Genomic DNA, 10,303 nt, shown 5'->3' on the forward strand with positions numbered 1-10,303 from the left:
GACAAAATATTGGGAAATCATATACCTAATAAGGGCTTAATATCCTGGATGTACAAAGAGATCTTCCAATTCAGTGATAAGAAGACAAAACAATGCAATTTAAAAATGGGCAGAACATCATGACAAGCAAACTCACTGCCCTCCCCCATCTACATGGGTCATGACTGTTGAGGCGTGGACCTTCCTGGCAATGTGGGACAGAAATCCTAGAATGAGCTGGGACTCAGCATCATGGGATTGAGAAATCTTTCTTGATCAAAAGGGGGAAAATCAAAATGAGACAAAATAAAGTGTCAATGGCTGAGAGACTCCAGAGTCGAGAGGTTATCCTGGAGGTTATTCTTACATATTAAATAGCTATCACCTTGTTATTCAAGATGTACTGGAGAGGCTGGAGGGAACTGCCTGAAAATGTGGAACTGTGTTCCAGTAGCCATGTTTCTTGAAGATGATTTATAATGATATAGCTTTCACAATGTGACTGTGTGATTGTGAAAACCTTGTATCTGATGCTTTTATCTACCTTATTGACATATGAGTAAAACATACGGATTAAAAATAAATAAATAATAAGGGGAACACATGTTAAAATAAATTTAGTAGATTGAAATGCTAGTGATCAATGAAAGGGAGGGGTAAGGAATATGGTATATATGAATTTTTTCTGTTTTCTTTTTATTTCTTTTTCTGAATTGATGCAAATGTTCTAAGAAATGATCATGTTGATGAATATACAACTATGTGATGATATTGTGAGTTATAGATTATATATCAAGAATGGAATGATCATATGGTAAATATGTTTGTGTTTGTATATTATGTTTAAGAAAAAAAAACTTTATTAAAAAAAGTGGGCAGAAGACATGAATAAATTTTTTCCAAAGAGGATATACAAATGGCTGAAAAGTACATGAAAAGATGCTCAACATCACTAGCTAGTAGGGAACAGTAAATTAAAATAACAATTTAAAGTAATTAAGATGGTGGCTTAGTGAGGTGCAGAATTTAGTTTGTCCTCCAGAGCAGCTAGTAAATAGCCAGGAATAGTACAAAACAACTGCTGGTGCCACATCAGTGACTGGACACACAGTGTACACCAGGCTGTACAAGCTGGATCAACTGTGATCCCACCCAGAACTGTAAGTTCCCCAAGCCATGGAAGCTGGTACCCCACCCCTACAGGTTGGTTCCCAGTGGGGAAAGGAAAGAGACGTTGCTAGCAGTAGGGGCTGAGCTCAACCAAGCTCCAATTCTGGAATTAATTAACAAATTCTGACTACTGAAAATAGGCCCAGCTCAGATAAACCTTGTATAAGAGCTAAAGATACTAGGAGTTTTTATCCCTGCACAGAGGGGGCAGGGCTGATGGGGGGTGGGGGAAGAAGTTTTTGGATCAGACAGCACAAAATACTTGAAAAGGGCTGGACCCTTAAAAAGTGGGGGGGGGGGGGGGGGCACATATAACCTGGAGATACATAGAGCAACATACCAACCTAAGCTGTTGATTAACAAACCCAAGGAATGGGGGTCCTGCTCTGAAAAAGGAATTTTTTTTGGCTTTGTTTCTACTAGTTAATTGCTCATTAGATAGAACTGCAAGGCTTCTCAGGCTCCAGTTGCCCCAGGCAAGTGTGGAATGAAGCTTGTCTGAGAATCAAGGAGGCTGGTCAGGTGAAAGGAATTAATTCCCTAGAGGCTATGCCTTCCCCAGGAGAGGGGTGGGGCCCAGCTCAGGTGGAATCCCTCCCTCAAGGAAATCAGAACCCAGGGACTGGAAAACTGAAACAATTATAGCCAGCCTACTACCTCTTTTCTGTATCAACCTAGCAGGGAGAGTCTACTGAAGTCAAAGGCACCACATCACTTTATATTCACAGAAAACCACAGGCAGACAAGTGCCACATACTAGGCAGGACAGAAAAAGCACTGAGTATAGAGGCTTCAAAGTAAAATCTGTCAATCTACTGGGTCTCATCCTCAGGGAAAATTGATGCAGGTGACTCTTTCCTTCTATGAGGAGGCCAGCCTGGTCTGGGAAAATCTGATTTGGTCTATAATAACTAAGTAGACCCTTCTAAGACAAAAAAAAAAGTCTACATATAGGCAGGGCAAGAAACAGGGAAACAAGAACTGAAAATTTCTGATCTGTTAAACAAAACCTATGCTAGAGATCTAGAATAAGCTGAATTGAATGTTACAGAACAGATAGAGAACAAAGCCATCCAGTAAGAAAGTCCTAGGTAAAAGAGTGAAAACACTCTCCAGAATTAGGGAAATCAAATACCTAGATGCCAGCAAAAAATAATGTCATATTAGGAAAATTGAAGATATGGACCAGTCAAAAAAGCAAACCAACAATTCAAATGTGAAAAAGGAATTGAAATAACTAATTCAGGATGTTCAAACTGATATGGAAAATCTCATCAAAAATCAAATCAAAGAGTTGAGTGAGGATATAAAGAAGGCAATGGTGAACAGAAAGAAGAAATCAAAAGTCTGAAAAACAGATCACAGAACTTATGAGAATGAAATGAACTGTAGAAGAGATTAAAAAAGACAATGGAAACCTACAATGTTAGATTCCAAGAGGCAGAAGAGAGGATTAGTGAACTGGAGGACAGAACACCTGAAATCTGACAAGCAAAAGAAAATATAGGGAAAAGAATGGAAAAATATGGGCAGGGACTCAGGGAAATGAATGACAACATGCTTCATGTTATTGAACATAAATATCTATGTCGTGGGTGTCCCAGGAAGGAGAAGAGAAGGGGAAAGGAGGAGAAAGTCTAGTGGAGGAAATTATCACTAAATATTTCCCATCTTGTATGAAAGACTTAAAATTATGGATCCAAGAAGTGCAGCATACCCCAAACAGTATAGATCCAAACAGACATAATCCAAGACATTTACTAATCAGAATGTCAGATGTCAAAGGAAAAGAAATAATTTTGAAAGCAGCAAGATAAAAGCAATCCATTACTTACAAGGGAAGCCCAATAAGATTATGTATAGATTTCTCAGCAGAAACCATGGAGGTGAGAAGACAGTGGTATTATGTATTTAAAATGTTAAAAGAGAAAAGCTGCCAACCAAGAATTCTATATCCAGAAAAAATGTCCTTCAAAAATGAGGGGGAAATTAAACATTTTCAGGCAAAAAAAAATCACTGAGAGAATTTGTGACCATGAGACTGGTTCTGTAAGAAATATTAAAGGGAGCACTGGAGGCTGATGGGAAAGTACAGGAGAGACAGATGTGGAGAAGAGTGTAAAACTGAATACTATCAAGAAAGGTAAAAAGAGAAAATGATTAGATATGACATATAAACTCCAAAAGGAAAAATGGTAGAGGAAAGTACTGCCCATACAGGAATAACACTAAATATTAATGGATAAAGCTCTGCAATCAAAAGAGATAGATTGGCAGGATGGATTAAAAAAATAGGACCCATCTATATGCCGTGTACAGGAGATGCATTTTAGGCCAAGAACAAACATAGGTTGAAAGTGAAAGTTTGGGAAAAGATATTTCATGCAAACAGCAATAAAAAAAAGCAGGAATAGCTATACTGATATCTGACAAATTAGAATTCAAATGTAAAACAATTAAAAGAGACAAAGAAGGACACTATATATTAATAAAAGGAACAATTCAGCTAGAAGGTATAACAATCATACGTATTTGTACAGAGCCAGAGTGCTCTAAAATACATGAGACAAACACTGACAAGAAAAATAGACACATCTACCATAATAGTTGGAGACTTCAATTCCACACTCTCATCAACAGATAGAACATCTAGATAGAGGATAAATAAAGAAACAGAGAATTTGAATTATGCAATAAATAAACTAGACTTAACAGACAATTATAGAACATTACACCCCACAACAGCAGGGTACACCTTTTTCTCAAGTGCTCATGGGTCATGCTCAAGGATAGACCATAAGGTGGGTCACAAAGTAAGTCTGAATAAATTTTAAAAGATTGAAATCCTACAAAACACTTTCTTGGATAATGAAGGAATGAAGTTGGAAATCAACAACATGCAGAATGCCAGAAAATTCACAAATATATGTAGGCTCAAAAACAAACTCTTAAACAACCAGTGGGTAAAGGAAGAAATTACAGGAGAAATCAGTAAATATCTCGAGGCAAATGAAAATGATAACACAACATATCAAAATTTGGGGGATGCAGCAAAGGCAGTGCTAAGAGGGAAATTTAACCTTAAATGCCTATATCAAAAAAGAAGAAAGAGCAAAAATTAAGGAATTAACAGTTCACTTGGAGAAACTAGAAAAAGAACAGCAAACTAATCCCAAAGCAAGCAAAAAGAAAGAAATAATGAAGATTAGAGCAGAAATAAATGAAATTGAGAACATGAAAACATTCAAGAAAATCAACAAAACCAGAAGTCGGTTCTTTGAAAAAAATCAATAAAATTGATGGACCCTTAGCAATGTTGACAAAAATAAAAAGAGAAAGGATGCAAATAAATAAAATCAGAAATGGAAGAGGAGACATAACCACTGATGCTGCAGAAATAAATAAGGTAATGAGAGGATACTATGAACAACTTTATGCTAATAAACTAGACAACATAGATGAAATGGACAGCTTCCTAGAAAGGCATGAACAACCAACATTGACTCAAGAAGAAATAGACGACCTCACCAAACAAATCAAAATAAAGAAATTGAATCAGCCATTAAGAAGCCCCCCAAAAAGAAAAGTCCAGGACCAGATGGCTTCACATGTGAATTCTACCAAGCATTCAAGAAAGAACTAGTATCAATCCTGCTCAAACTCTTCAAAGAAATTGAAGAGGAGGGAAGGCTACCTAACTCATTCTATGAAACCAACATCACCCTCATACCAAAGCCAGACAAAGATACTACAAGAAAAGGAAATTAAAGACCAAATTCTAAATGGATATAGATGCAAAAATCCTCAACAAAATTCTTGCAAATTGAATCCAGCAGCATTAAAAGAATTATACACCCTGACGTAGTGGGATTTATTCCAGGTATGCAGGGATGGTTCAACATAAGAAAATCAATTAATCTAATACACCATATCAACAAATCAAAGCAGAAAAATCACATGATCATCTCGATTGATGCAGAAAAGGCATTTGACAAAATTCAACATCCGTTCTTAATTAAAATCTTTCAAAGGATAGGAATAGAAGGGAATTTCCTCAACATGAGAAAGGGAATATATGAAAAACCCACAGCTAACATCATCCTCAATGAGAAAAACTAAAAGCTTTCCCCCTAAGACCAGGAACAAGACAAGGTTGTCCACTGCCACCATTGTTATTCAGCATTGTGTTGGAAGTTCTAGCCAGAGCACTTAGACAAGAAAAAGAAATACAAGCTATCAAAATTGGAAAGGAAGAAGTAAAACTTTCACTATTTGCAGATGATATGATACTATGTGTCAAACCCCCCCCCCAAAAAAAATCCACAGCAAAACTACTAGAGCTAATAAATGAGTACAGCAAAGTGGCAGGTTACAAGAGTAATGCTCAAAAATCTGTAATGTTTCTATACACTAATATTGAGCAGTCTGAGGGGGAAATAAAGAAAAAAAATCCATTTACAATTGTAACCAAAAAAATAAAATATTTTAGAATAAATTTACCTAAAGATACAAAAGACCTATACAAAGAAAACTACAAGAAATTTCTAAAAGAAATTGGAAGGGCATACCATGCTCATGGATTGGAAAACTAAATATAGTTAAGATGTCAATTCTACCTAAATTGATTTATAGATTCAATGCAATATCAATTAAAATCCCAACAGCTTACTTTTCAGAAATAGAAAAACCATAACCAAATTTATTTGGAAGGGCGGAGTGCCCCGAATAGCTAAAAATATCCTGAGAAACAAAACTGAAGCCGAAAGTCTCATGCTACCTGACTTTAAGGCATACTACAAAGTTACAGTGATCAAAACAACAGTGACATAAAGATAGATATACTGACCAATGGAATCGAATAGAGCGTTTGGATATATATCCTCTCATCTATGGACAATTGACCTTTCATAAGGCAGTCAAGTCAACTCACCTGGGTCAGAACAGTCTCTTCAATAAATGGTGCTTGGAGAACTGAATATCCATATCCAAAAGAATAAAAGAGGATCCATATCTCACACCTTATCCATAAATTAACTCAAAATGGATAAAAAACCTAAACATTAATGCAAAGACCACAAAACTTAGACGAAAATGTAGGGAAATATAAAACTTATAATAGGAGGCGGTTTCTTAGATCTTACACCAAAGCACAAGCATTGAAGAAAGAAATAGATAAATGAGAACTCCTCAAAATTAAACACTTTTGCGTATCAAAGAACTCTGTCAAGAAAGTAAAAAGGCAGCCTACACAATGGGAGAGCAACATATCAGGTAAGGAGTATCCAGAATATATAAAGAGATATTCAACTCAACAACAAAAAAACAAACAACCCAATTAAAAAATGGGCAAAAGACATAGACACTTCTCAGAAGAGGAAATACAAATGGCTAAAAGACACATGAAAAGATGCTCAACTTTTCTGGCTATTAGGGAAATGCAAATCAAAACCACAATGAGATGTCATCTCATACCCACCAGAATGGCCATCATCAAAAAAAAGAAAACAACAAGTTCTGGAGAGGATGTGGAGAAAGAGGCACACTTATCCACTGTTGATAGGAATGTAAAATGGTGCAACCACTATGGTAGGCAGTTTGGCAGTTCCTCAGGAAGCTAAGTATAGAATTGCCATATGATCCAGCAATACCATTGCTAGGTATATATTCAGAGGACATGAGGGCAAGGACACAAACAGACATTTGCACACCAATGTTTACAGCAGCATTATATACAATTACCAAGAGATGGAAACAGCCCAAATATCCATCAACAGATGAGTGGCTAAACAAGCTGTGATATATACATACAATGGAATATTATGCAGTTGTAAAACAGAGTAAAGTCATGAAGCATGTAACAACGTGGATGGACGTTGAAGACGTTATGCCGAGTACAATTAGCCTGAAACAAAAGGACAAATACTGTATGGTCTCACTGATATGAACTAATATTAATGAGTGAACTTGGAGAATTCCAGTTAAGAACAGAGGTTATCAGGAGATAGAAATAGGGTAGAGATTGGGCAATTGGAGCTGAAGGGATACAGATGGTGCAACAGGACTTACTGTAAAAATTCAGAAATGGATAGCACAATACTACCTGATTGTAGCATCATAATGTAAGTACACTGAATGAAGCTGAAGGTGAGAATGATGGCGGGCGGGGGCTGGGGCCACACATGAAACTAGAAGGAAAGATAGATGATAAAGACTGAGATGATATAGTCTAGGAATATCTAGAGTGTACAACAATGGTGACTAAATGTACAAATTAAAAAACATTTTTGCAATGAAAAAAATTACAGTGAGCTATCATTTCACACTTACTGTAACAGCCACTTTGAAAAGAAACCTGCAAGTTTGGGGAGGATGTGGAGAAATAGGAACACTTATTCACTGTCGGTGGGAATGTAGAATGATGTAACTGCTGTGGAAGACAGTTTGGCAATTCTTTAGGAAGCTAATATGATCCAGTGATCCCACTGCTCAGTATATACCCAGAAGAACTGAAAGCAGATAAGTGAGCAGACATTTGCACACCAATATTCATAGCGGCATTATTTACAATCGCCAAAAGATGGAAACAACCCAGGTGTCTACCAACTGATGAATGGATTTTAAAAATGTGATATAAATATATATTTTTGATGACCCATCAGTAAGAAATTAGGTCATGTCACATGTGAGTACATGGGTGAACTTTGATGCTATTATGTTGACTGAAATCAGGCAGACACAAAAGGATAAATATATATGACCTCACTAATATGAACTAAATACAACTTGTAAACCCAAGGTGTTAATATCTAGAATACAGGTCACCAGAAAATAGAATGAAGGCAGAGAATGGAACACTGATGCTTAATTTGTACAGAATATGTAAAAGGTTGATTGTAAATGTGTGGTAATGGATGAAGATGATGGGAGCACACTGTAGTGAGTGTACATGACAGTGATGGTATGTCAGTGTGATTGTGGTTGAAAGGGAAAGTTTAGGGTCGTGGATGACACTAGAAGGAAAGCCGGAGGGTGAAACGTGGGACTGCGTAACGTAGGGAAACTTCTTCAGGATGAAAATGTTCTAGGACACAATCAAATGATTGTGGTGCTGGGTGCACAACTCTGAAAATATAGTAGAGGACAGAGATTGTGTACTTTACATGGATTGTATGATATGTGAACTTAACTCAATAAAACTGCTTCTTTAAAAAAAAACTTTCAAAAAGAAAAGAAAAAAGAGTAGAGATATAAAAATGAAAAGCTAAGAGAAGACCATAGGCATAAAGAAAATATCAGAAAGGGGTAACGTGAGGCAGTTTAAAGAACATTTTTCATTTAGAGAAGGAAAGGAGAAAAGCAAACATTTGCACGTCTAATTTAGAAATAAGTTAGGAGAGAAAGGATTGGGGAAAGGTTTTTAAACATGATGAATTCTTCACCACCTCCCTTACTTCCGCAATAAAGTTTTAATAAATATTCGTATTATGTCATTATGTATAGATTGGGTCAAGAGGGTAGATTTGGCATGTGTGTTTCCAATCCCTCTTTAAAGTATCATAAAATATGTTTAAAGATAAAAATGCATAGCAACACTGGTAGAGTCTCAAAATTAATATTCAAGATTTTAAAAGTATAGATGATGCCAATACACAGAACTGAGTGAAGAGGGAAATCAGTAAAGGATTAAATTCTTGACCTTTACAGTGAGAAGATAGTTAAGAATGCATTCAAAACAAGAAAATAAAAACATAAGTTTCAACATGTGCTTCAAAATATTATAACAACCACAGAGGTAGGCAGATTAAAACTGCTATGCATGTTACAAAAGCCTCCTGAACCCAGCCTCCTTCTCTCTCTGGATAGAGTACTCAACCCATGTAGTTTCTTTCTTTAAGGCTACGTCATGATAAAAGATGGTTGCTGATGCTCAATAGATTATATCCCTATTACAGACCAAATGAAGAAAAGGAAAAAGAATGAAAAGGTACAAACCGTTCAGTCCGTTAAACTTACCGTATGCAGCTTTCCCAAAAGAACTATGGGGAGGAAATATACACACCATTAAAGGACTCTGAAGAGGAGAATGAAAACTGCTTTTTTCCCCAGTCCTACTTTCCTAATATCTCAGGGTTTTTATGAAACTTCAGGTAGACCAGTCCTGAAGAGGGAGAGACGCACCTGCCTTATGTAGAGGTTAATCTGGCCCTGACCCAAATCAGGAGATAAATAACAACTCAGCAATGCTGAGAAGCTCACTCAAGTAGGCAGTCCCTTGTCTACCCAGTTAGATTCATTTTATCCTTTCCTCCCCGACTTTATTTTTTACACATGGCACAAACTTCCACAAAATTTCTCTCCAGACGCCATTCACCAAAGTAAACCTAACTAGAATTTATAACCAACCCCTTTCCAATTACTGTTCACTGTGTTTGTCTGTGGCTTGTCTAATTAGAATGCTATTCCTGGTCCCACAGCTTGCATAATGGAGAAAAGATTGTGCAGATTGCGGTTTTTACCAGTTTTAATTCTATTTCGTTAAATCCTTTCCTTGTTGTTGTCTGTCCTAACATTTGTAGTTAAAGGATTACAAACCATTTCTTGATTGTTTTCTTTCCTTTTAATTGTCTCTTTTAAGGTTCTGTTGACCTCATCTCTATAAGCTAAACTTGATTCCACATCCCCACCATACAATGGGTATCCCTAAAATTCCTCCCTGATTTCCTGCTCTGATAAACAGTTCCCTCTTAACCTTTCTCTATGTAAATGCATATAGAAAGATTCAGAAAGCTATGCATCAAACTCAACAGTGGTTATTTCTGAAGAGAAGAATATGATTGGGAAATGGGGTATAATGGTAAAAACTCTCATTTTTTACTCGATATATTTGTGTATATTTATATTGTTTTCATTTATTACAGTGGACATGTCTTTTTGTGTTGTATTTTTAAAAATAGGGCAAAAGATTTTTGGAGCTTTGCATTATCTTTCAATGCTTTGTTTTGGGGAAAAGTTTTTTGCAGATATTTATTTTCCTTTTTGTTTCTTTGTTTTTAAGTATCCATAGAACCGTCTTTGAGTGAAGCAGACAAATCCATAGAACTGTCTTTGAGGGAGGTGGGGGCTGGGAACAGAAGTGGGGTACCTGAGATCCACA

This window comes from Tamandua tetradactyla, chromosome 1 (assembly GCF_023851605.1).
Source record: "Tamandua tetradactyla isolate mTamTet1 chromosome 1, mTamTet1.pri, whole genome shotgun sequence".
Classification (NCBI taxonomy): domain Eukaryota; kingdom Metazoa; phylum Chordata; class Mammalia; order Pilosa; family Myrmecophagidae; genus Tamandua; species Tamandua tetradactyla.